Source organism: Rhinopithecus bieti, unplaced genomic scaffold, assembly GCF_001698545.2.
Source record: "Rhinopithecus bieti isolate Rb0 unplaced genomic scaffold, ASM169854v2 scaffold_33444, whole genome shotgun sequence".
NCBI classification, from domain to species: Eukaryota; Metazoa; Chordata; class Mammalia; order Primates; family Cercopithecidae; genus Rhinopithecus; species Rhinopithecus bieti.
In genome coordinates this window covers 205,375-228,896 of record NW_016814544.1, presented here as the reverse complement: position 1 = coordinate 228,896, position 23,522 = coordinate 205,375, and the positions used below count along the sequence as shown (strand labels likewise).

Below are 23,522 nucleotides of genomic sequence, written 5' to 3'. Positions count from 1 at the left end.
AAATAAATAAATAAATAAATAATAAATAGAAAGGAGCTGCCACAATTAAGACCAACACAGAGACACCATTTCAAACCAATCATATGGGCAAAAATCCAAAAGTTTATAAAACACTTTTCTGATGGGTTTTGAGGAAATACCTCATGAAGGACTAGTAGTAGTAAAAGTTTGCTACCACAAAGGAAGGGAATAAAGCAAATTTTCTCAGTTCCTCTGAGGCAGTGAGCTTTCCAATGCCAAATGGAATACGTGCAAGGGTATCCATTGTTTATACTAGCAAACACCTAGGAACCAGCTAGATTTCCATCAGTACAGGATTGATCATGTAAACTATTGTTCACTTCAACAAGAAAGTAGTATGTGGTAAAATGAGAAACTCTGGACACTGTCAAGGAAATGTGTCTAGGATATATTTTTAAATAAAACAAGTAAAATTCAGTACACTATGTATAGTATACTGTGTTTGGTTAAGGAAGGGGGATATAGTATAATACTGTATTTGCTTGTATTTGTGTAAGCATTTGAATGATACTCAAGCAGCTAAAGCTAAGCCATTTTTAGTTCATGCAAGGGAAGGGTGATGAGAGATGGAATGGTGTGGACAGGAACAAAGGAGAAGTGAGGAGACTTCCCAATGAGTAACATATTACAGTGCTTTGGTGAATATGTGAATAATTTACTTTTCCAAAAAGTAAAATAAAAGAAATCTCAGCAGTGGCACATGCTTTTAAAGTAACTTTGAGTAAGTTATTTAAACTTCTTGAACCTCAACTTACCTGTCTATGAAATGGGGAAAACAACATCTACACAGAACTTTCTTTCAATTATTCACACAAATCAAGCTCTGTCTTGATTCCAGTCATTTTCACGTCTGTGCCTTCTGTGTGGAATGGGCTGTGCTTGGGTTCTGGAGAACTTCTGCATCTCATCATTTGACACTCCACTCTAATATGTAATATAGTATCTGTCCCACTCATTTGTTCTCTATTTCATTTTCTTCATAGTGTCTTATCATTAGCTGAATTTCTCTCTCTCTCTCTCTAAATTTTTTAGAACCATACTTCATGTCCAAGACTTTTTTTTTTTTAAATGAATGAATAAATGTTATACTCAATGCAAACTGTGTAGAAGAGGCTCAGTTACTTTTAGCTATTTCTATCATTGGCTACATAGCAGAGATCATACTGTATCGGGCATTATTTGCACACTTCAGTTATCCAAGTTACTAGCTTATAAGAATGTATTTATTTCTTTGTGTAATCTCAAAGTAAGACTTAATTTAGATGGATAACATTTGGAGTAAGAATTAAAGAAATTTAAAAGACTTTCTAAAAGGAAGGCCACTGTCTCGCTCCCTGAATCAACCTTTTACATTTAATTAGAGCTCTGGTGTTCTCTGAGACTCATTGTTGTCTTATTTTGACTTTGGTGTGAAACCAAAGAACCATGCCCTCTCTAAGATATAGGCTCAGAATAGAAACAGCCCCACAGCTTCTCCTACCTTGGCATCAGATCATGGCCCCTAATTGTTTGCATGTCTTATTATAGAGAAGAAGCTCAATTATCTCCTCCTCCTGCAGAGTCTTGGGAGAGAAACTCCTTGTCTGTTTCCTCTTCTTTTATCCCTTCAAGAAAGGTAGTATCTTTGAACTTGATTTCACCTTAGGAGTGGAAGGAGGAGAGAAAAACGATGCACATGTGCACATGTGTGCACACACACACATTTACATTTTTGCAAATATTTTTTAACAGCTTTTTTTCTGTTTTTCTAGATGAATATTTAGAATGACATAAGGGAGTTGGACCCTTGAACATAACATGTTTCAAGTGTGCCTTGATTTCACCTTAGGAGTGGAAGAAGGAGAGAAAAACGATGCACATGTGCGCATGCGTGCACACACACACATTTACATTTTTGCAAATATTTTTTAACAGCTTTTTTTCTGGTTTTCTAGATGAATATTTAGAATGACATAAGGGAGTTGGACCCTTGAACATAACATGTTTCAAGTGTGCAGTGATGTAAGTTAGGTTCTCCCTAATTCACATATTACTTCCTTTGAACTCCCTGTCTCTATACCCAGGCACAATGGGACCCTGAGGGGCATGTTCTCATGCTTAATTTAAAATGTATATCATAATAATCTAAAATTATATATAAATACATGAGAGTGTGTGTGTGTGTGTGTGTATTTTTCAACAAAATGAGGTGGAGAGTTGAACTGTTTTCTATTCATTTTGCCTAACGTCAGTAGCCTCTCTGGATGATTCCAGGCCCCTCAGTAGCAAATTTTGAAGTGTTCATTATTTGTTTGATTACTTCAATTTCCCACTAGACATATATAGAGTGGGATAATGAGGTAAATGAGCTGGGAGATTTATGTACAATATTAAAAACACTGTACAAGGGAATTTTAAAATACTCTGCTTTGCACTTTGGAGCATACTAGAAATTTCTAAGGTGTGAGTTTGGAGAGGCACATGCTCTCTGCAAGATTCATTTCATCCCTAACCTTGTCTGGCAGTGTATGTGTCTATCTGTGTTCTATTTCTTGTTTACCTGGAACATGAGGAAATAGCTCTGTGCAGGTGCTGCTTTCATGGATCAGGGAATTGTAGATGATCAAGTGACTCATTTCAGGAGAAGATATTGGAGCCAAACCTTATGATTTTCCTGCCTACACTTTCCCAGCATGAAATAAACTGATTTCTGATCAGCCAGAGCAGAACCTAGACGGAAAATCAGTTGCACCTGAGGCACTACGGATTATAAAAAGTTCAAGGCAGGGAATGTGTCTTGTTCAAGTCTGCGCGCTACTGTGGCAGGTAGTGATCAATGAGTTGGTGGTTATTTTTTAGTATTTATAGTAACAATGCCTTAACTTTACAAAGGTCTTTGAAATGGGTGGAGATCTTCCTTTCTCTCTCTTTCTTTCTTTCCTTTCTCCCTCCCTTCCCTTCCCCTTCTCCTTCTCTCTCTCCCTCCCTCCCTTCCTTCCTTCCTTCCCTCCCTGCCTCCCGCTCTCCCTCTCTTTCTCTTTCTTTCTTTTTCTTTCTTTCCTTCCTTCCTTCCTTCCTTCCCTCCCTCCCTCCCTCCCTCCCTCCCTCTCTTTCTCTCTTTCTTTCTTTTTCTTTCTTTTCTTTCCTTCCTTCCTTTCATTCCTTCCTTCTTTCTTTCTTTCTTCTTTCTTTCTTTCTTTCTCTCTTTCTTTCTTTCTTTTTTCTCTCTTTTTCTTTCTCTCTTTCTCTTTTATAGAGACAGGGGCCTCACCATATTGCCCAGGCTTATCTCAAACTAGAATCTTTCATATTTATATCTTATTTAAAACAAATGCCAGCACTTTGAGGCTGGTTATATTATCTCTGTTTCACAGATAAGGGACTTCTCAAAGTCACAGAACAGGTAACAGTTGGTGGTTGTGAGGGCTGGCGCCAGCACTTCTGTCTCTAAGTGGACTCTTCTCACTTTGTCTCAATTTTAATGATTGGAGGAAAAATGAGTGAATGATTGGATGAGTAAAAGAACTATAGCCAGGACAATTCACCAAGCCTCAGGGATGGAGAAGCTAGCCTGGCAAAGTAGACTCAGACAGAAGATCCATCAGGATCCCTCTGAGAAATACAGGCTGTTGGTATTAGACTGTAAATTACAAATGTAACAGGGAGGGAAACTCATGTGTATTACACTTAGATATGCAAATAATCTGTACTTTTTTTTTCTATAATTAATTTCATCTTTATTATGAGTCCACGTAATTCTGAGTAGCAGGGGCTACTATACTGAGTTCAATTTGTTAAATGCAATTGCACTGTTGATCTCAAAAACTCTGTATTTCAGATGCCTCTTCTCCATACACCTCTCCAGATTGGCCTCTAGAAATATGAGGAAGGGGCTTTATGAGAATTTATGATGAATGGAATGGGAGAAGTCTCTTGGATTTACATGATAGCCCTCTGGCTTCCCTGTCTGTTATGGTAACTTTATTGTCAACTTAGTTGGGTCTCACCTTACTGGCTTCCTTAGCTGGTGATGTCCTGGCCTCTTCTATAAGCACAGTCAGGAGAACAAGAACTGTGTTATTCCCTGTCTCCAAGGTCTCACTTTGGTTCAGTTGGTGATGATAGTGTGTGTTACAAGAAGAGGTGCAGAAAGTTTTGAAAGTTTTAAACTGACTTTTGCCAAGTCCGTTTATAGACAGGTCAATATAGCCAGGTGTTTAAAGCAAGCTAGACCTCAGAGTTTTCCTACTGTTAGGCTTAAGAGAGTACCTTCTATCCACCACTCCACCTTATAATCTCTCTTTCCAAATTAGCTTATACTGAGTTGAGAGTTGGAAGGGAGAAGAAGTGATGAAAATTCTTTTGATTAGTCAATGAATTTAGCAGGAACGGCCAGGAGTTCTGCTAGGAAGATTTGATTAACACCATTAAGAGGAATCTTGAGGAGACTTCAAAGATCAGGGACTCAGACTCCTGAAAAAAAATACCATAACTGTTCTTTCCTACCCACCATCCAACTTTGCAGGATGTTCTCTTTATAGGTGAAGTGACCTCTCTGAGTTAGACAAGCCATGAGGTACTCTGGCTCCTGGACCGTGAATAGATACTGATTGGAAAGGAACATTTGGGTTTGACTCAGAGTTATGAATCTCAGTCTTTTAACCTATGCCAGTAAAATTTATTCCAAGCTCAGAGGAAGAACGAGTACACTACAAGAAATTAGTTAAAGCAATTAAAAATATAAATGAATCTTTATTGAATACCTACCATGGGCCAGGCACTATTCTAGGTACTGAGGGAAAAACAGTGGGGCTGGAGGGAGGAGTGAGAAGGAAAAAAAAAAACAATAGACAAAATTATCCAACTTTCTGGAGTTTCTATTCAGGAAGGGATGTCAGATAATAAATAACATAACTAAGTAAACTATACAGCACATTAACTAGTGATAAATTTAGAAAGAAATAAAGGAGGAAGGAGGATACAGGTAGAGTGGGGAGTGCAATTTAAGATGGTTTGAACAGAGAACGTCTCACTGAGATGACATTTGAGCAAAAGCTAAGAAGGTAAAGAAGTGAGCCATGTGGTTTGATATCTGAAAGAAGAGAATTCCAGTGAGAAGGTAGTACTGTTTCTGGTATATGTTAGAGGCACAGGACGGAGATCACTAGAGTTGGAAGGTACTGTCTGGTGAGGAGAAAATCTGTAAATGAGGCTAAAAAAATAAAGGAGTAGGGCCTTGATCTTGGAAAAGGATCTTGGTTTTTTCCCTTGAGCCCTTGAGCACAGGAGGTACCTGGTCTGATTTCAAGAATCATTTGTTTGCTGTGCTGAGAATCGACTCTCTCTACTATTCTAGGAGAAAAGTAGAAGCAAATAAACCAGTTAGGATACTGTCACGATAAGTCTAGTGAGAGAGATATTAGTAGCTTGGGATTGGGTATCAGCAAGAGAGAGAGGGAGAAATAATTAGATATGGATATATTTTGTAGTAGAACCACTAAATAGCATGGATTGGATATGGGGTAGAAGAAACAAAGGAAAATCAAGGATGTCTTCAAAATTTTTGGATTAACTAGAAAAATGGAATCACTATTAAGATGTGGAAGGCTTTAGGTGCATTAGGTTGAGAGGAAGATTAGAAGTTGGTTTTTGCACATATTAATTTTGAGATGCCTATAAAACATCCAATAATTATTTGTTGAGTAGGTATTTGGAGTCTGACTTTAAGGGACAGGTCTGAGCTGGACATATAAATTTGTGAATCATCAGCACATAGGTGATTTTGAAAGGCATGAAACTAGAAGAGATAATCAAGAGAGTGACTGTAGACAAAACAAAAATGTAATAACATGGCAGAGCACTTTTTAGCATCCCAGGCCTTTAAATCCAGCTCTCAGTTGGATATCTTCACTTAGGTATCTCCAGGCACCTCAAATTTAACAGGTCCAAAACTCAATGTATTATCTGACCTCTTTCAAAACTTGCTATGTGAGCACAGTACTGATATTAAGTTGAATGATTATAGTAGGCACTATTTTTTGAGTGCATATTACGTGTCTGGCATTTTGCTAAGCACTTTACATGCATTATTTAGTTTAATCCTTACAGTATCATGTGAAGTAGATATTACTATTTTCTTTCTATTGCAGATAAGAAAAGCGAGGCTAGAAAGTTTGAATAGAATAAATTGCCCAGGGACAAAAGACTAGTAAGTGGTGAAGTTTGCTAGTAATCCCAGGTCTCTTGAATCCAGACCTTATATTTATAACAACCAAGTCATAAAGTATCTTGATATTCATGAAGAGTAAGTCTAGAGACTTTCTTAAATTTTTAATTTTGTAACTTGTTTTGCATTATGGGGTTCTTTGATGATCTGATGAGAGCTATAGATAATTCCCCTGGAAATATGCACATATGGAAAGAGATCTAACACTTTGTGTTCAATTCCAAGGTTCAATAGACACCTTCAGATCCATCCATGGACCTTGTCCACTTAAATATCAGTGGGACCTCCACAAAAACTTTCTGACTTATGTTCCCCATAATTTCTCTCATAAATGGCACTTTCTCTTTTAGTAACTTACTAAAAAATTTAAGTGACCTTTTTTTAGGCTTTCATTTATTTATTTTGAAAGATATATATTCAGACAGGTAAATACTATAGACTTGTAGAAACCTCATTTCTACTTCTATTCTTATCTACTCTATCCCATCCCCCAAACCTCATATTGAAAATGATGTAGGACTTTTCCTTAGTTCAGCTAAAGATGGGGTCCTTGTCCCATGGCCAAGAAAATTTAGGCTTGCAGACAATTTTAAGGGTAAGGCAGGATTTTCCTGGAGAAAAGGAAAAAAAGGGGAACAGAGAATCTCTGCAAGGCCAGAGTTACTGCTAGCGTGCTTCCTGCCTGTCAGCTTGAATCCCCAGTTCCACACAGAAAGAGGTGGGGCTGCAAATGGCATAAACTTCTATGACTGTATCCAGTGCTTATTCCTCCTAGTGCGCAGGCTGATTGGAAGCTCTGTCAGGGAGCCCTTCTCACCTGGCTGTCCCAGCAACAACTTCTGTTACTTCCTTTAGTATCTGTCTAGTGTTTATTTGATGTAAATATAAGCATGAATTTAGTTGTTGGTCCCGGCCCCGTCTCTTTCTTATATAAAGGCAACACAGTATGCTCATAATCCTTTGCTTTGCTTTTATTAATATATCCTGGGCATCTTTCCAGATCAATATGCAGAGAGCTTCTTCATTCATTTTTAATTGCAATCCATCTATCAGTCTCTCATGAATGCACGTTTGGGAACCTTCTAATTTTTTCTCCTTTAAACAATGCTGCAGTGGATAACTAACAAAAGTCATTTTGAACATATGCAGGAATATCTATCAGATAAAGTCCCAGTAGTGAGACACCAAAGTCAAAATGTAAATTCATTTGTATTTTTTAAACCGTTTCTCAAGGCATTATTGCCATATAGAAAGCTGTGTATATTTAATGTATTCATCTCAATAAAGTTTGGAATAAAAGCGCACACCTATGAAACCATCACAATCATCCAGGCTGTAATTATATCCATCACCTCCCAAAGTTTCCTTCTGCTCTCTTTATTATTATTTTGTGGTAAGATAAAATAATAACATAACGTAAAATCTACCCCCTTTTCATTTTAAAGTATACAATACAGCATTGTTTGCTATAGGCACTATGCTACACATTGGATCTCCAGTATTAAATTCTCCTGTATAACTGAAACTTTGTCCCTTTAACCATCACTCCTCATTCTCCCCTCTCCCCAGCTCTTGGCAACCACCATTCTACCCTCTGCTTCTGTGAATTTGACTATTTTAGATTCCACATATAAGTGAAATCATACAGTGTCTTTCTGTATCTGACTCATTTTGCTTAATGTATAACCATGTTGCCACAAATGGCAGGATTTCTTTTTCTTAAGGCTAATATTCTGTCATATGTATATACCATATTTTCTTTATCCATTCATCTGTCAATGGATAAAGAACAATGGATATTTTGCATTTATAATTTTGATAGATATTACACAATTGCATTCTTTAGAAGTTGAAACATGCTGCACATTCATTAGCAATGTGAGAGAGTGCCTATTTCTCTAGTTTCCCTAGAAGCTGGTGTATTATTCAACTTTTGAATTTTTACCAAAGAGGTGAGAAATGTTATTTCTGTGTAGTCTTAATTTTCATTGTATGAAAAGGATGAGTATCTTTTCATAAGTTGAGAACAGCAGTTACATTTCTTTTCTGAGAACTTTCTGTTCTCTGTTTTCAGTTTCTTCTTTGGGCATTAATATTTCTATAAATATATGACTAAAGTAATGGATAAAGTTACTAAAATAAAGAATACTACTAAAATTTATTTCATGTGGCATCGTTGAAGCATTTTATTTAATTTTATATATTTATTTTACTTTAAATTATGGGATACATGTTTTATCTGGGATACATGTTTTAATACATGAAAAAAATACTGGCATTATTATTTTTTCCTTTTTTTATGCTGCGAATATACCCTCAGTAAGTTCTCATTCTCTCTTGGTATCATGGGGGTTTTCCTAAATGGTGAAACAAGTTCAGCTTAAAATGAAGACTTCAGCATTGTCCTAAAGAAGATGAGTCAGTTTTTATCTGCTTTATCCCAGCAGCTCATCTCTCCTGGGGATATTTGTGTGCCAAAGCACTTTCATCTGCTATAGATACATGCTGTCTGTGTTGAGCATTTATTTTGGTTTCTAATCTCCTCTGCTATGAGCCCCTTTGGTTTTCAGTTCAGGAAAACATAAAACAAAGATATCTGATAAATTGGGAAAGTCAGTCAATGTTCTTTGTTTGATTACAATTATATTAAGCAGGGGAAAAGAGCCCTGAAAATTATCTTACCAACTCAGTGGTAAACTTCTACTCAATAGTAAACTTGGATTGGGCAAGCTCACTAGAACATTTTACTATTTATAATTTAAGAATGTGCATTGCCAAGTTTCTGACTTTGTCCTGAAGTACATTTCTACTAAGAAGCATTTGTTTTCCTGTACTAATCCTGGCATGAAAAGTAAACCACCTTTTCAGATTTCACTACTGTTGTATCTTTCTCACTTGACAAGTAGCTTTTTCAGCGTTGGCAATGCTCCTGAAATAGTTCCATTAAATTCATCTCCTATTTCTGTGTAGGCAGCATTTGAACTTATTCAACTTGTAGATACAAGCTTTTGCTAAATTTGATTTTCTATTTTTATATTATAGCAAATCTTTTGTTCTCAATATGAGAACCATTACTTTTACTCTTTATTATTCTTTGTTTCCATCTCCAATACCAGAAGTTGGCTTTCTTTTTAAGGCCATTTAAAAAATAATCCCCCTACCCAAAACGAGAAAAAGAGAGGTTCATAAGAGAGGTTATATGAGTTATCATATTTGCACTGACTATAAAGCAACAAAACCTCATACGTATAGGCAAATGGTTAGGCTCACTCACCAGCTCAGTGATTCCCCCTTGTATAGAATGTAAGATAAAAATTTATGATACAAGAAAATTAAAGATGCCTGCAGAGGAAGTCTGGCAAGATTGCCCCCAGGTCCTCAGTATTCTAAGGGAGTATGTGTCTAAAAACCCTAAACCTTAAAATATGATGTGCTTATCCTCACAAACTGCCAATGACAACGGGCCTTTTATTCCTATAAACTTCCATTATCCTGCCACTGATGTAAAGATGAATTTCATGTTAATCATTTAGCATCTGTATTTGTGTCAGGAGCCTGCCTGTCTAGACATTTTTAGCTGGAGGGATAGAGGCTGCAAATTAGCCATGCAGTCATGCAGCACAGAAGTTCTGTTAGAATAAGGAACCTCTTAGGACTGGGATTGAGAACCGCAGGGACGGCAGCATCTCTGTCGGTCCCCTGCTGCCACTCGCCATTTTGGTAGACTCAAACATGTTGCCTTTTAAATCACCATTTTGTTGCAACACATTTTGATCTGTTAATGGGCATCCATATGTCTTTGGTGAATATCTTGCTTTTCTAAAAACATTTTCAAAGGAAGAAACTTTTTTACAATTTACCAAAAGCCTATTAAATTCAAATTCAGAGTGCCTATTTTCCACCCATCCTCTGTTATTTTCTAGCACTCACAACTTACAGGAGACACTCACTTTTCCACTTAAGAAAATTTTTTCCTCTCATTTCTGCCATATCTTCCCTGATCTCTCTTGTCTTTTGGTATTTCTCCCCTCCATTTGATGAGCAGCTTAGATGTCGTACATTTTCTGGTTTCAACTCCCCGGAGAGGGCAGTTTATTTTCCACTCTGATTTTCTTGCAAGGGTCTGTTCATCCCACTTCTGACCTTTCTCTTTGGAGAGAGAAAAAGAAGGCATAGCACTAAACTGACCATGGCTAAATGTTTTGCCTGGACTCGGGAGCTGAAGAGAAAAAGCTGTACATCTAGATATGAGGGACTGTTTGTGTTCATCACAGTCTCACCATGATCAATCTTTGTGTATTCCTGTGGAGTGACACCCATGCCTAGTTTGCTTCTGTAGCCTTTTATTGAATTGTGAGTTTATCCCTGATGATTCTGGAATTGCTGCTGGGCAGAGCCTGGCTGAATACATTATCGTCCCTGCAAAAACCCTGGGCTGGGAAAGAGTTTTGTTTAAGAGTAAATTTATTAGAATTAGAATTTAGCTTCCCTCTCCATGACCAGATTCTTTGCTATGAACAGGAAATGAAATAAAGAGGAAAGCAGCCACTAGATCTTAATCTCTGAGTCCACTGTACTGGGATTTAGTCCATGTTTTCTGGGCTTCCCGATTAGAGGGTGAATGTAAATCGCTGCGTGACTCTGACTCCTTTTTGTGCTGTGTGGGAGGAAACCTGGGTCATGCGGTCTCCAACACGCACCCAGGTTGGCTGTGGTGGAGATGGCATTCGTTCATTAACACTTTCAGGGCCCTCCTTGAAGTTTGCGTCTCAGTTCTGCATCCTGTTGTACATGAGATTCACTTTCTGTGTTCCCAAGACATGTTTACATTCGAGTAGCATTTGGCTTCCTGGCATAGGAATAATTCCCAACCTTGTTTAATGAGTCCTGACTATATTGCTCAATTAAAAACTCAGCTTACTTGCTTATGAGTTTCTAAGCATTATTGTTTTTGTGGTTGGAAAATGACGTGCTGGAGAATGACATGCTATAGTAGTTTTTCAAGTCAGGACCTGAATTGTTAAACTGTCATCCAAATCCTAGTTGTAGTCCACCCTGATATACATTGTTTCTAGGACAGTGAGTCAGTCTTTTAGAGAAGCAGCAATTTTAATGGAGCCCTTAGGAGAAAGCTTGCAAAATATCCCAGAGATACCTCTGGATTTGTGTGTCTTTGTGCTGCCTGCTCTATGTTCCTCCCTTGACTCAAAGTCCTTTCCATTTCTACTGTTGGAGAGTTCACCATGCAAATCCTGCAATCTGGGTAGAAAGCAATTTATGCAAGTAGGCTCCAAAGCTTGATATGAGGCCAATGCCACATGAGCAGCCAAGGCTTAGAGTGTCCAGTCTTAACCATTGCAGAAGGTCAAAAGGTTTCATCTGTGGCAGGGACAGAAACAGTTACATCCCTTATGTACCTGAGAGCAACATAGTTGCTGAGGCTGGAGAGAGAACTCACTAACTCCAGCAACAGACATGAGAGTAGTCAGCCATGAGTTGGGTATCGGTGATTCTCACAACTAACTGGCTCCAGGAGAAAGAGCAGGAATCAGTCTCAATTGAAGCTGGAGTTCAAGAAGATTTCAGACACCTTCTGAGTCCTGATAAAGGCTGAAAGGGAAATATTTGAATGGGGGGGAAGGTACAGATGAGGAGTGGAAAAGGAGCCAGATATGCTGTTTCTATCATTGTTTTAACTGTTTAATTCTTAATTGTCTTCTGGTTTGAGGAAGTGTTGTTATATACATAAATACAAGATTAATCTCAGCTGATCTATTGCAATCTTATGTTTATTTCCAGGGATGCCTGGAGCCATTGTTGTCTAGAGGGAGGACTGACTTCTTTCCAGAGATTCCTGGAGACACTGCTGGAGCCTTAGCCAAATCAGAATAAACTCAACTAACTGGTGATAAATATTCCTGTACTAGGACCTGAGACAGGCCAGGTAAGCGATCTGTAGTAGTTTATTAGCTTTGTTCATTAAAACAGCAACAACAACAACAACAAAAATCCAGATTGGTGTTTTTTATCTAGTTTCTACTATTTTCTCTTCATTTCTTCTGTTCAGTTTTGTCATGCAGCCCAATTTTGGTTATGAGACCAGACACATATAAAAGACCACTCCTTGGACAAGACTGTGATTCTCCAGAGCTCAAGTATCTTGGTAGTTCATGATTCAGATGAAAATCACATCCTAATCAATTGAGAAATTATCCTGGAAGCTGGGTCTGAAAGTCTTGGACCTTTCTGTGGTTTTCTGTGCTTTTTTCCCCTGGCTTAATAATATCCTTTACCTTTATTAAGACTGTACTCTGTGGAGTCTCACGAGTCATTTCAGTTGTTCAACCCTTTGTATTGATGCATTATGTTAGTTTTGTATTCACTCTAGAATGTGATACAGTAAAAAGTCTATATATATATATTTTTCAACTCATCTAAAGTGTCTTAGATCTAGCTGGACTAGATCAAATGGCAATTGAGAAAGTCAGGCTTTAAGCAAGCCAGATATCTGGCTTTTGATTCTGCTCTTTCTCACTCTCTTTTCCTCATTCCCCTTAGATATAGAATACCTGCATATTTTTCTAATATCCTCCCATCAATGCCTTCTGTGGATTGCTCTAAGAAACTTCCCTAATTCTTTTCTATCCCATTTTCATTAAATAAAATTAGTTTCCAGCCCTCTGCAGCCACAAGACCATGTTTTTACAAAACTGCTATGACACATCACATCCTATTAAATCATTCTCTCACCTGATATACTGTGAAATCTGTGAAAACAGAAGTCCTGTCTTATTCATTTCTAATTATGAGCACAGTCTCTTATAAGAGCAGGAACTCTTTAAATGCATTATCAGAGAAGTCAACGAATTCACAAATAGCTCTTTAGAGATAAAGAAGTTCTTTTACTTTGAAGAGTTATTCAAGTGTTGACCGACTGGCAACATATCTCACAGGCGTATTTGCGTTCCAAATGTAACAGGTGGATAAAACCTTAAGCTAAAGTAATGCTATTTTAATCATGGCGTGTCACATGTTGACAGACTCGAGGTGACTCAAGTGTTTGCGTATGTTTTTCAGTGGGAGCACCAGGGACTTTCACAGAAACTTCAAATGGAGACACATAGATTCTTTTGACCATAAATCCACTTTGGAACCTGGAAATGTCAGTGGATTTTCATCTAGTTTAAGTTGGGGTCAATTCTACCCTAAATAAAATCTCAATATTATTTTTATTGAGGTTATTTTTATCATGGCACCAGTGGCCACCATGGCATGGCAGTCAGCCTAAAGCTCTGCCACCAAATAGCTGCATGACCATGAGTCAGGTTGCTTGTGTGAAATTTTCATTTCTCTATTTGCAAAATAAAAGGTTGGATTCCATAATCTCTGGTGTGTCTGTCAGCTGAATGTTTCATGTGACCATGAATACATCAATCACCCAGGTATACTTAACTAGAAAGAAACGCTTTGTGTGAAATCAGTGAGATCAGTCACCTTTCACTGTCTTGGCAAACGGAAGGAAGGAGTTGTACATGAAAGATTGGCAAGTCACATTTGAACTGGGGAAAAAAAGCATGACATTTTCAGTTGTCATTGTATTTGGCTTAAAACAATATTACAGCAAATTTGGTTCCTCCTGGAACATACTTACCCAATTGACTTTGACATTCTTTCTGATATCATCCAATTGTCTGATTGCCTATAAGGCTGAGAAAGAGACTAGATGGCAAATTAGCAGCCATCATAAAGTCTATGAAGGAGGTGAGTGACCTTTATTTCCATCCTGGCAGAGGACAAAAATAAGAGCATATTTGTAAGAAAACTGAATATGCCCAAAGCAGATAAGTTGATGTATGAAAGGTAAGTCCCATAGAGTTTAGGTGTCATGTGAGGAAGCGTCGCGGTTGCCAAGAGATCTGAAAAAATATTTACGTTGGAGAAATCTGGTCCGGGATCTAATTAGGTTTTCAAGTACAGAATCTTGGTCTCAAGGGCAGTTGGATATATGGGTACTGAATTCAGCCAAAAATATCCAAAATGATACCTAAAAGTCCCTCAAAGCTCTCAAGAGAATGATACTTAAAAGTGGAGTGCCAGGTATCATTAGAAATGTATTTTTCTTAGTCAGGGACACTCACATGGGCCTGATTCATTGTGGTTTCCTGGGGAGAGGTTTTATGGTGGGGGTGCCATATGCTCATTTGAAGCTTGGTTGGTGAACATCACATGGGTAGGGAATATTAGTGGCATCTGGCTTGGCTGCCATAAGATTGACACTGCAGAGTTCTCTACTCCACTACTCCATTTTCTGCTTACTCCTTACTGTGTTTTCAGAGGGTTTTTTTTTTTTTTTTTTCTTGTGGTTCCATTCAGCAAACTCCTCTTCTAATGGATCTGCTCTAATTTAGATAAGGAAATAATTTACTCTTATTGCCATCCGGTGTAATAAAACAGATCTTTCAAAAGCGACTTTGTGTATTGTTGTTCCCAATTATTTTACACTCACTTGTGGTTCTAACTTCAGAATGAGCAATCCTAGTTTCCTTTTATTTCAAAGATTTGTTTTGGGTGGGAGGAGGCTATCAGGGTGGAGATGAGACATCTTAACTTTCCCTTGTGAACTACCTACAAAACATAAGGTAACATTTGCTACTTGATAAACACTAGAATGATTTAATCGGTAAATGCTAGGTGCAATGATGCTTTTTAAATTTGTCAAGGTTGTTTTTGGTTCTGCAAATCAACTAACAAGGATTTCAGGAGCAAAGCTGTTGTGAGACATTGTGTTCTGAGTTGGTAACAAAGTTCGTAATTAGGATATTAGAAGATCACACAAGAAGAGGAGATACTGTGGCTTGGTCAAGATATTAACATTAACGGCTGAGTGTCAGGTTTTGTGTTACATTTCAGCAGGAAGAGGAAATAATTTGCTGACAGGAAATCAATACAGCTGACCTCTTTGCATGTGGACGTGCTGCCACCTGTTGGTCTTTTCTTGTCATTGACGAGGTTTCAAAGACAGCTGAATCTAGACTTTATTTCAGTTTTCTGCTCCTGGGATCTTAGAAAGTTTCCAGATTTTTTGCACTAGGACGGGAATCAGAAGGAATGGGTTCTAGTTCCAAAAATGCGAGTAACTTGCTTTGTGATTGTGAGCTACTCATAACTATGCTGGATGGTGGTTTTCTCATTTGCAAATAAGCCAAAAATATTGATCATGATAGCCGAAATTATTTTATGATTAAAATATATTTTTAAATACTTCAAATGTGTTATATGACTTAAACCAAACAATTATATCCACTTGCAATGAAGGAAAATGTGGCAAAGAGAGAGCAAGGTATTTGTTTGTTAAATGGCAGAGCCGGGATTTGACCATGATGCTAAACATGTTTTGCAAAGTTTCTTCCAGCTCTGGTTTTTCTACTTCTTTTCTAATTGAATTAACTTTAATGATCGCTAACACTTATTGACAACTTGCTATTTGGCAACAAACTAGGATTTTTACATAAGTTCCCTCCTTTAATTATTGTTATAATAGTGTAACACAGATACTGTTATCCTTTCTGTTTTATAGAACAAGAAAACTAAGGCTTAGATTAACTGATAGCTGACCACTTTAACTAGTGTGTCCCATTCTTTGTTTATCTTCCTGATGCAGCTGACAATAATATGCTACAAAACTTTTAAAAACTGGTATTTGAAAAAAACTATATATATAATTAGTTTTTTTTTTCTGTTTGCACAAAAAATTATGACAGTCAGTGTAGGGAGGGGGGATACATAGTTTACTCTAATAAAGATCCAATCCTCAGAAAGAGTTATGACTAATAGAGACCTGTGTCATATGATTTATTGTGTATATTTGTGAGGTCCACAATGAAAAGGGTTCAGTTAAAATATCAGGGATTCCAGTGTTCAGGGAGATGACAGCAGTCATATGCACATGCATTCACACTTAGACATATGTACAAACAAAACTTAGTTCCATTGTAAATGTCAGTGAGAGGAAGTTTATCCTATCGTTGGTGTTTCTGAAGAGAGATTTAGGAAATAAAACATGTAGAACATACAGGAAAACAGTGTACCGATCATGCTAGGTGTCTTCTGCAAAGTGTACTCTAGCACCACTCACAAGGCCATTCCAACATTCAGTTGGCTAGTAGCTTCTAGGTAATGTGGCATGAAGGAAGCCATGTTGATTTTATGGTCATATGCTTATTGTTCCTTTCTCATGGTAAACTATGTCCCTTGGTCTGAGATAATGTTAGATGGAATCCTATGATAATATATTAGACACTCTGTGAGATTTCAAAGTATAATATAGACAAAGCATCTGACATAGTTTGGCTGTGTCCCCACCCAAATCTCATCTTGAATGGTAGTTCCAAGAATCCCCACATGTCATGGGAGGGACCCAGTGGAAGGTAGCTGAATCATGGGAGCAGTTACTCTCATGATGTTCTCATGACAGTGAGTGAGTTCTCATGAGATTGATGGCTTTATAAGGGGCATTTTCCCCTTTGCTTGGCACTTTTCTCTCCTGCCACCATGTGAAGAAGGACGTGTTATCTTTCCTTTATAAATTACTCAGTCTTGGGTATGTCTTTATTAGCAGTGTGAGAATAAATGAATACAGTAATTTGGTACTGGTGGTGTGGGGTGCTGCTATAAGGATACCCAAACTATGGAAGCAACTTTGAAACTGGTAACAGGCAGAGGTTGGAACAGGTTGGAGGGCTCAGAAGAAGACAGGAAAATGTGGGAAAGTTTGGAACTTCCTAGAGATTTGTTGAATGGCTTTAACCAGAAAGCTGACAGTGATATGAACAATGAAGTCCAGACTAAGGCGACGAGGAACTTCTTGGGTACTGTAGCAAAGGTGACTCTTGCTATGCTTCAGCAAAGAGACCAGCGGCATTTTGTCCCTGACTTAGAGATCTGTGGAACTTTGAATTTAAGAGAGATGATTTAGGGTATCTGGTGGAAGAAATTTGTAAGCAGCAAAGCGTTCAAGAGGGAGCAAAGCATACAAGTTTGGAAAATTTGCAGCCCAACAATGCAATAGAAAAGAAAAGTCCATTTTCTGGGGGGAAATGTAAGCCCACTGCAGAAATTTGCATAAGTAACATGGAGCCAAGTATTAATTGCCAAGACAATAGGGAAAATGTCTCCAGGTCATATCAGAGACCTTTACAGCAGCCCCTCCCATCACTGGCCAGGAGACTTAAGAGGGAAAAATGGTTTCATGGCTTGGGTCCCAGGACATCCTGCTCTGTGCAGCCTCAGGACATGATGTCCTGCATTACAACTGTTCGAACCATGGCCAAAAGGGGCCAATATACAGCTCAGACCATTGCTTCAGAGGGTACAAGCCCCAAGCCTTGGTGGTTTACACATGGTATTGGGCCTGCAGACACACAGAAGTCAAGAATTGAGGTTTGGGAACCACTTGCCTAGATTTCAGAGGATGAATGGAAATGCCTGGATGTCCAGATAGACGTTTGCTGTAAGGACAGAGCCCTCATGGAGAAGCTCTGTTAGGGCAATGAGGAAGGGAAACATGGGGTTGGAGCCCCCATACAGAATCCTCACTGGTGCACTGCCTAGTGGAGCTGTGAGAAGAGGGCCACCATCCTCCAGATGCCAGAATAGTAGATTCACCAACGGCTTGCACCATGTGCCTGGAAAAGCTACAGACATGAAATGCCAGCCCATGAAAGCAGCCAGGAGGGGAGCTATACCCTGCAAAGTCCCAGAGGCAGAGCTGCCTAAATCATGAGAGCCCATCTCTTGCATCAGCATGACCTGGATGTGAGATATGGAGTCAAAGGATCGTTTTGGAACTTTAAGGTTTAATGACGGGCCTATTGCAATTCAGACATGCATGGGGCCTGTAGCCCATTTGCTTTGTACAATTTATCCTCTTTTGACTGGGTGTATTTACCGGATGCCTGTGCCCCCATTGTATCGAGGAAGTAACTAACTTGCTTTTGATTTTACAGGCTCATAGGTGAAAGAGGCTTGCCTTGTCTCAGATGAGACTTTAGACTTGGACTTTTGGGTTAAGGCTGGAATGAGTTAAGACTTTGGAGGACTGTTGGAAGGGCATGATTATGTTTTGAAATGTGAGGCCATGAGATTTGGGAAGGGCCAGGGCTAAAATGATGTAGTTTGGCTGTGTCCCCGCCCAAATCTCATCTTGAATTGTAGTTTCCATAATCCCCACAAGTAGTGAGAGGAACCTGGTGGGAGGTAATTGAATCTTGGGGGTTCTTACTCTCATGATGTTCCTGTGATAGTGACTGAGTTCTCACGAGATCTGATGGTTTCATAAGGAGCTTTTCTCCCTTTGCTCAGCACTTCTCTCTTCTGCCACCATGTGAAGAAGGGCCTGTTTGCTTCCTTTTTCACCATGGTTGTAAGTTCCCTGACGCCTCCTCAGCCATGCCGAACTGAGTTAATTAAACTGCTGTCTTTAATAAATTACCCAGTTTTAGGCAGTTCTTTATAGCAGTGTGAAAGTGGACTTACACAGCATCATAGACTGGAAGGGCAAATTCATATCTAAAAATTTTGTTAATCCCAGTGAGATCCAAACATTGCTTCTTGCGATGTAGAAGGAGTCTGATATGATCAACTTAACACCTGTGGCTCAGGGGATGGGGTAGTCAAGGGACGGGATTATATTGATGGCCCAGAATCAATCCTTTCTATTACAAGATGAACATCCAGCAACAGTAACATCAACAGCATTAGTGAGGTTGTTTGATCAACCTTGGCAGGGGACAGCCCACACCATTGTGTTTCTGTATAGCTTCTATCCCTGCCACCATGGTTATGCTGTTCATGAATCCACTGTGTTAGCACTGGGGTGGTTGAGGAAAAAGGGTGGTTGCCATCAACTGGTTAAGTCATCTTGTCTGCCTGTTCAATGACTTCCACAGGGGGGTGATATTTATTGACATTGAGATGAGACAAAACAGTCTGCACCCATTGTGCACATACCCACAGTTATATCCACATACTTCTTATCCAGGTTTCTTTGTCTCATATCTTCCAGTCACTTTTTCCAGATATTTGAGTAACTAGTCGAACTATTTGCAACATCTCAGAAGTTGGAGTGAATTTTTAGTTCAGGCAACTTTTCCTTTCACTAGCATGATGATTTCTTGCAGAATGCCCAGAAAATCAAGCGTGTTTCAAAGTGTACTACATACGAGAAGAAGAAATTTAGAATATCCCTGCAGCAAAACTTAATGTATACTACTATCCTTTCCAGGTGAACATAATATACTTCTATACTGTACCTGATAGAGATTGAAAATAAGTTGAAAAGGAGGGAATACTTGTAAAACATTTTATGAAGCCAGCACTATCCTAATACAAAGCCAGACAGAGGCACTACAAGAAAAGAAAATTACAGGCCGACATTCCTGATGAAGATAGAGGCAAAAACCCTTGACAAACTACTAGCAAACTAAATTCACAGCACATTAAAAAATCATTAAGGTGGCCGGGCGCGGTGGCTCAAGCCTGTAATCCCAGCACTTTGGGAGGCCGAGATGGGCGGATCATGAGGTCAGGAGATCGAGACCATCCTGGCTAACACGGTGAAACCCCATCTCTACTAAAATACAAAACTAGCCGGGCGAGGTGGCGGGCGCCTGTAGTCCCACCTACTCGGGAGGCTGAGGCAGGAGAATGGCATAAAGCCGGGAGGCAGAGCTTGCAGTGAGCTGAGATCCGGCCACTGCACTCCAATCCGGGCAACAGAGCGAGACTCCGCCTAAAAAAAAAAAAAAAAAAGATCATTAAGGTTAAGTCGGCTTTATTCCTGGGGTGCAAGAATGTTTCAACATATATAAATCCATAAATGTAATATATTATATTAAAGTAGAAGTAAAACACCATTTGATTATCTCAATAGATGCAGTAAAGGCATTTGACAAAATTCAACATATTTTCATGACAAGAACTCTAAACAAATCAGATATAGAAGAAATTTACCTCAAAACAATAAAGGCCATACATGAAAAACTCAGAACAAATATCATACTTAATGGTTGAAAATTAAGTTTTTCTCTAAGATCAGGAGCAGGATGAGGATGTCCCTTTCATCTCTTTATTCAATATAATACTAGAGTCCTAGCCAAAATGTAGGGAAGAAAAGAAATGAGGCATGAATAAAGGAAAGGAAGAAGTGAAATTGTTTGTTTGCTGACAACATTATCTTGTTTATAGAAAATCCTAAAGACCTCACCAAAAACTGTTGAACTAGTAAATAAATTCAGTAAAGCTGGAGGATACAAAACCAGTATGCAAAAATCAAGAGTGTTTCTATACACTAACAGTGAACTATCTGAAAAATAAACTAAGAAAATAATCCCATTTACAATAGCATCAAAAAATACTGAGGAGTAAATTTACCCAAGGAGGTGTAAGATCTCTACAATGAAAATGGAAATATATTGATGAAATAAATTAAAAGAGATGCAAGTAAATAGAAAGGTACCTATGTTTTTAAATTGGAAGAATTAATATTGTTAAAATGTCTATACTACACAAATCAATCTACAGATTCAATGCAATGCTCCTCAAATTTTCAATGGCATTTTTCAGATACATGGAAAAAAGTTCTAAAGTTCATATGAAATCACAAAAGATGCCAAATAGACAAAGCAATCTGTAGAGAGAATGAAAGTGGAGGCATCACACTACCTGACTTCAAAATGACAAAGATATAGTAGTCAAAATAACATGGTTCTCGAATAAAAATAGACACATAGACGAGTGAAACAGAATAGAGAGCCCAGAAATAAATCCACACATTTATGACCAACTGATTTTTGACAAAGATGCCAGGAACACGCAATGGGGAAAGGAGGGTCTCTTCGATAAATGTTTTTGGGAAAATTGGATATCCACACACAGAAGAAAGAAATTGGACCTTATACCATATACAAAAATAATGTAAAGTAAATTAAAACTTAAATGTAAGACCTGAAACTGTAAAACTAATAGAATAAAACACAGGGAAAAACATCCACGACATTGATCTTAACAATGATGTCTTTAGATGTGACCCCAGAAACATAGCAACAGTAGCCACAGCAAAAATAGACAAATGAGATTGCATAAAACTAAAAGCTTCTGCATAGTAAAGCAAAAAATTAACAGAGTGAAGACACAACCCACAGATTGAGAGAGAATATTTGCACATCATACATTTGATAAGCAAATAATATCCCAAAAGTATAAGGAACTCGACTCAGTGGCAAGAAAACACATATCCCCATTAAAGATGCCCAAAACTTGAGTAAACATTTTCAAAAGAAGATGTACAAATGGCTAACAGATATATGAAAATTGTTCAACATCACTAATCATCTTGGAAATACAACTAAAACTACAAACAAATATCATCTTATCACTGTTAGAATGACTAGTATCAAAAAGATAAAAGACAACACCTGTTAGAATAACAATTATCAAAAAGATGAAATGTAACAAGTGTTGGCCAAGATGTGGAGCAAAGAGAACAATTGTACACTGTTGGTGAGAATATGAATTAGTACGGCCATTATGGAAGACACTATGGAGGTTTCTCAAAACACTAAAAATAGAATTGCCATATGATCTAACAATCCTACTTCTGGTATAAATCTCAAGAAACTGAAATCAGTGTATCGAAGAGATATCTGCACTCCCAGGTTCATTGCAGCATTATTCACAATAGCTAAGATATGGAATCAACCTAGGTGTCCATCAGTGTTTGAATGAAGAAAGAAAATGTGATACGTATACACAATATAATACATACAGACTTTGAAAGGAGGAAAATTCTGTCATTTGTGACAACATGAATGTTTGGAAGACATTATGATAAGTATATTTAGCCAGTCACAGAAAGACAAAAACTGTATAATCTTATTTATATGTGAAATTTTAATAAAGTCCAACTCACAGAAGCAAAGTAAAACTGTGGTTTCTGGGCGCTGGGTGTAGAAAAAATGGGGAGATGTTTGTCCAAGTTCAAACTTTAAGTTACAATATGACTAAGTTCTGGGGATCTCATGTACAGCCTGAGTGTGATGGATAGGTTCATTCATTTGATTGCAGTAATTGTTACACAATATATACATATATCAAATCATTGCATTATACATCTTGAATAGGCACAATATTTATTTGCCAATTAAATATCTTAAAATAGAAAATAATCTTCATACTTAAATGTGTTTAAAAAAAGAGAAAAGAATAAAGAAAACCTGCAGTTCAAAGTATCATTTGCTTTGTTCAAGGCAAAACATGCTACAGAAATTTAGAAGAAGGATGGATGATTGTCTGCTACAGTGGTGGGTAAAAATTTCATGCAAGAAGTTAGTGATTATTCACAGTTAACAGAAAAGACATTCCAGGTTGGAGTAAGAAGATGTACAGAGGCAAAGAGAAAGGAACAGTGCAGTTGGTTGGAACGAAGTTTCACTTAGGAGAGAACAAAGTGTGGTATCTGTCATCTTCTTTTCATGTAATGTCTTTGTATGAGTTTGGCATCAGAGTAATTCTGGCCAAGAGTCATTTAAAGAAAAAGAAACTACCATCAGATGAAGCAGGCAACCTACAGAATGGGAGAAAATTTTGCAAATCCTACTGCATCTACAAAGGGCCCTAATATCCAGAATCTACAAAGAAACTCAAACAAAGTAACAAGAAAAAAACAACAACCCCATCAAAAAAATGGGAAAGGATATGAACAGACATTCTCAAAAGAAGACATTCAATACAGCCAACAGACAATGAAATAAATGCTCTCATTCACCTGCGCCATCAGAGAAATGCAAATCAAAACCACAAATGAGATACCATCTCACACCAGTTAGAATGGCAATCATCTAAAAAATCAGGAAACAACAGTTGTTGGAGAGGATGTGGAGAAATAGGAAGCACTTTTAACAACCTGTTGGTGGGATTGTAAACTAGTTCAACCATTATGGAAACAGTATGGCAATTCTCAAGGATGCTAGAAACTAAGAGTGCCATAATGACGCCAGCCATCCCACTAACTGGGTATATACGCAAAGCATTATAAATTATTCTACAAAGACCACATGCACACATATGTTTATTGCACACTATTCACAATAGCAAAGACTTGGAACAACCCAAATGTCCATCTGTGACAGACTGATTAAGAAAGTGGCACATATACACGCATCGGAATACTATGCAGCCAAAAAAGAGATGAGTTTGCGTCGCTTTGTAAGGGACATGGATGGCAGCTTGGAAACCATCA

The 23,522-nt window shown here is 38.0% G+C and overlaps 1 protein-coding gene across 6 annotated transcripts in view; it reads left to right on the top strand.

Moving 5' to 3' along the window:
* LOC108514874 (olfactory receptor 4C11) overlaps positions 1–23,522 on the top strand; it is a 416,510-nt gene that overhangs the window by 200,310 nt on the left and 192,678 nt on the right. For all 6 annotated transcript variants that reach the window (XM_017851397.1, XM_017851394.1, XM_017851395.1 and 3 more), the window contains one exon: positions 12,026–12,170. The gene's annotated coding sequence lies outside the window, so the exon portion shown is untranslated. The remainder of the gene's footprint in view (positions 1–12,025; positions 12,171–23,522) is intronic.